We start from the raw sequence: 5,238 nt of genomic DNA on the forward strand, positions 1-5,238 counted from the left end.
TTATTTTTCCAGGATTCAGAATCTGTGAAATATTAATTAGATCTACTTTATTAATTATGCTATTTTTAGTCCTTTAAACCTTACATTTTTTGATGATCTGCTATGAACTGAGAAAGATGAATTAATGTCTCCCACTGCTTGTGTTTTTTTTTTTTCTATGTCTCCTTGAATAGCCTCTAGGTTTTGCTTTATGAAGGTTGATCTTATTTCATTTCTAGTTACATAGTGATAACTATTATATCTTCTGTGTTAATCACATTATTAAATGCTATTAGTGCCCTTACATCACTTATTAATGCTTTTTTTTGGTCTGAATGGAACATTGTCTGATAATAATATTGCTTTACTTTTGTCTGTGTTTGTCCTGTTTGCCATTATATTTTTCCCCTAAATATTCTGAATCTCTTTGCTTTACCTATGTTTCTTGTGAGCAGCATAGAATTGAGCTTTTTTAAAATTCAATCTCTAAGTTCTTTTAATATGTCAATTTAAGTCTATTTACATTTATTGTTATGAGTCAAATGGCCTGGATTCTATCATCTGATTTTATGTTAAGCTTGAGATATTTATAAATTTATAGAACTTTATATAGAGTTTACAGAACTCTACAGAGTTTATAGAACTCTGTTGTATATATATAAATATTTTTGTGTACTTTTCCTTAAAACAATTTTTTTAAATGTTTGTTTTTTTTAACGTTTATTTATTTTTGAGACAGAGAGAGACAGAGCATGAACGGGGGAGGGGCAGAGAGAGAGGGAGACACAGAATCTGAAACAGGCTCCAGGCTCTGAGCGGTCAGCACAGAGCCCGATGCGAGGCTTGAACTCACGGACCGTGAGATCATGACCTGAGCTGAAGTTGGACGCTCAACCGACCAAGCCACCCAGGCGCCCCAATGTTTATTTGTTTTTGAGAGAGACAGAGTGAGAGTGAGCCAGGGAGGGACAGAGACAGAGGGAGACACAGAATCTGAAGCAGGCTCCAGGCTCTGAACTGTCAGCACAGAGCCTGACGCGGGGCTTGAAGTCATAAACCGTGAGATCATGACCTGAGCCAAAGTTGGGCACTCAATCAACTGAGTCACCCAGGTGCCCCTTTGTGCTTTTCTATTAAAAAATGAGAATTGTGGTTTCATTCTGGAGGTTATTATTCTTACCTATAATTTTCTACGGCATTCTTAATCTTCTATTTCTTTACTTTGAATTTAAAGTACTGCCGTAGGTAAGCAATTACCTAGTATGGACAATAATGAAATTTGTCTACGTACTCCTCATCCTGCTTTCTTTCTCTCTCCTCAACACCTGATTTTACTTAGTCATATTATCATCCTTCTTGATAATTGCTCTCCTCGTTGAAATGTACTTATATGTCTTTCACTTGATTTTTCAGATTTAAGTAAAACGTTTTTGTTGCCAGATATTAAAGAAGAGGAAGTCAACATTATGTAATCTATCCTTTTTCCTCTCAACTTTTGTTACTTATAATGTTTCCACAGGGCATGTTTTATGGTTTGAATTCTGCCCTACCACCATAGTCCTCATATTTATATTCATCATAGTCCTGCAATTAAAAAAGGTTCAAAGCTCATTGCCCATCCTTCTGCCATGGATTTTCTAGGACTGATATTCTTTAAATTCCTTCTATTTCTACACTATCTGTGCCTTTGCATTTGCACAGCCATTTGGTTGGGTATAACATTTGGATGATACTTTCTTTCCAGGAGAATTGTGTACGTGTTGCTTCACAAACTTTAGAATTGGATATTGCTATGGAAATGTATAAGTCCAGGGGCACCTGGGTGGCTTAGTCAGTTAAGTGTCTGACTTTAGCTCAGGTCATGATCTCATGAATTTGAGCCCCACATTGGTCTCTCTGCTGTCAGCACGGGACCTGCCTCAGATCCTCTGTTCCCCTCTCTCTCTGCCCCTCCCCCACTTGCTCTCTGTCCCTCTCTAAATAAATAAATTAACAACTTTTAAAAAATGTATAAATCCAGAATTATTCTTTTTGCTTTATAAATAGCCTTTTTGGTGGGGGGCAGTTAGCTAACCACATAATCATTTATCTTTTCAGTCTAGTAACATTACTAGATTATATCCTTATTTGTGTCAGTTTCTCAGGGACACAGTTTGCCTTTTCAATCTCTAGGTTCATGCCTTTTTTAAATTTCAAGAATAGTTTTGAATTGTACTTTAAAATATGTATTTTTTATTTATATTTTCTAGAAAATGAACTTATGAGGTTTCATATGCCTATTTTCCATACCTTTCATTTTACTGCTAATTCATTTTAATTCTATATTTCCATTTGGTTATATTTGCTTTTATTATTTATATGCTCAGTATTTCTTGGTGTGTTTCCAGCTGTGCCTCTATTCTCTTTCTCCCCTTCTAATCTCAAACTCATTTTTGGAATATTTTTATGAAGTTTTTCATTTCTATTTTAAGCTTTGTATTTTCATACTTTATCTCCTTACACTATGTCAACATACTGTTCCTAAATTCTGGATTCTCTGAAAAGTCTTAAGTCTCTGCAAAGTCTTCTTGTTTTATAAAGAAGAGAGTTTCATTAACTTTTTAAAAATATTTATTGAGAAATGTTTGGTTACCACTGTCACCTGTTACATGGAAAATTTTCTTTTGAGTGTTTTCTATCAGCCATTAAATTTCTAGTTTCTTTTCCTTTTCTTGCAGGATATTTTCAAAGATACAGTCAGTTCTCATTATTTGCAGATTCTATATTTGCAAGTTTGTCCACTTGCTAAAATTTGTTTGTAACCCCAAATCAACACATGGGATGCTTTCCTTGTCATGCATGAACATGTGCAGGATGGAAAGACCTTCAAGTCTCCCCGTGTGCATGTTTCCAGCTCTGCAAGCTGATACTCTGCCTTCTTGTTCAGCTCTCATGTTGTAAACTAATGTCCTTTTCATGGTCTAGTTGATGCCACATTTTTCACATTTTGGTGCTTTTTGTTGATAACTTTGCTGTTTCAAATTGTTCCCTAGTGCAATGTAATGCTGAAATACTGTCTAGTGTTTCTAAGTACAAAGAGAATGTGATGTGCTTTATGGAGAAAATAACCATAAATTTGGTTGATGAAGGTTAGGTAACCTTCTTTGGGCATGATTTATAGTGCTGTTGGCCATGACTCCAGTGTTAATGAATCAACAGTATAATACAGCCAGAAAAAGGAAGAGGAAATGTGCTAATCTGTACATGAGAACGCTCCGGAAAGTGTATAATGAACTATAATGCATAATGAAGCTATGGAAGAGATGGAAAAGTAGCTAAATTTGTGCATTCATGAGATGACAACTGATTTTTATTTATTTATTTATTTTTATTTTTTTTTTTCAACGTTTATTTATTTTTGGGACAGAGAGAGACAGAGCATGAACGGGGGAGGGGCAGAGAGAGAGGGAGACACAGAATCGGAAACAGGCTCCAGGCTCTGAGCCATCAGCCCAGAGCCTGACGCGGGGCTCGAACTCACGGACCGCGAGATCGTGACCTGGCTGAAGTCGGACGCTTAACCGACTGCGCCACCCAGGCGCCCCAAAGAAGAACAGGTTTTCAATGCTGATGAGATGGGCTTGTTTTGTAAGGATGTTGGTAAAGCACCCCATGTAGTGCAAATGGCATTTTGGTTAGTTAAAATCTTGTGACCAAAGGTTTGCAAGAATCCAACTCTGTATTTCCACTAGAAGCAATAGTTCTTTATTTGTTAATTCAGTGCTCAAAGTAACTTTATAGAATGGAACAAGAATCAGCTATGCTTTTCTGGTTCCTTTTGACTATCTTTGAAGCAGATGGATTTTTCTTAGACAAGCAAAGGAAGAGCCAAACCCAGCAGGCATTTTCCTTATGATCCAGAGTAATAGAGTTGATTCCTGTTATTCGTGGTAGTTATGCTTTATAAAGTTGCTGTGAACACTAAATTAACAAATACTGAACTAGTGCTCCTGTGGGAAAAAGGTTTGGTATTTTTTTTGACTTGCTTTAAAACTGTTAAAAAATATTTTATAGCAGTTTTAGGTTCAGGACAAAATTGAGCAGAAGCTACAGAGATTCCCATATATTCCCTGCCTCAACACATGCGTAGCCTCCCCCATGATCAAATTCCTCACCGGAATTATTAATTTGTTATGAATGATGAGCTTACATAGAAATATAATCAGCCAAAGGCCGTAGTTTATATTATGGTTCACTCTTGGTGTTGTGCATTCTATGGGTCTGGACAAATTTACTATGACTTGTACCCACCGTTATGGAGTCATGCAGAATATTTTTACTGCCTTGAAAATCCTCTTTCTCTACCTATTCATCCTTGTCTGTTCAACCTCCGGCAACCACTGATGTTTTTACTCTCTCCATAGCTTAACCTTTTCCAGGATGCCATATAGCTGGAACCATAACATATATGGCATTTTCAGATTGGCTCCTTTTATTTAATAATACGCATTTAAAGTTTTTCCATGGCTTGATCCCTCATTGTATTTTTTAGCACTGAATAATATTCCACTGGCTAGATATACCACAATCTGTTTATCCATGCACATACTGACGGACATCTTGGTTGCTTTCAGATTTTGGCAATTCGGAATAAGGCTGCTATAAATATCCACATGCAGGGTTTTTTGCATGACATAAGTTTTCAACTACTTCTAGTAAATACCAGGGAGCATGATTGCTTGGTAGTATGATAAGAATATGTTTGTTTTGTAAGAAAACACAAAAATGTCTTCCAAAATGTCTGTATTGCATTCTCATCAGCAATGAATGAGAGTTCCTGTTGTTTCACATCCTTACCTCTATTTGGTGGTGTCAGTGTTCCAGATTTTGGCTATCCTAATAGGCATGCAGTGATATCTTACTGTTGTTTTCATTGACATTTCCCTGATGACATAGGCTGGGGAGCCTCTTTTCATAAGCTTATTTGCGCATCTTCTTTGGTGACGTGTCTGTTGAAATCTTTGGCCTATTTTTTTTAATTTGGTTTTCTGGTTGTTGAGTTTTAAGAGTTCTTTGTATCTTTTGGTTAACAATTCTTTATCAGATGTGTTGTCTGCAAATTATTTTCTTCCAGTCTGTGGCTTTTCTTCTAACTTTTTTGATATTGTCTTGCAGAGAGAAATTTTTTAATTTTAGTGAAGTCCAGCTTAACAACTATTTTTTTCATGTATCATGTCTTTTGTGTTGTATCTAAAACTAAAGGAAACTCATGTGATCATC

This window comes from Lynx canadensis, chromosome A2 (genome assembly GCF_007474595.2).
Source record: "Lynx canadensis isolate LIC74 chromosome A2, mLynCan4.pri.v2, whole genome shotgun sequence".
Taxonomy (NCBI): Eukaryota; Metazoa; Chordata; class Mammalia; order Carnivora; family Felidae; genus Lynx; species Lynx canadensis.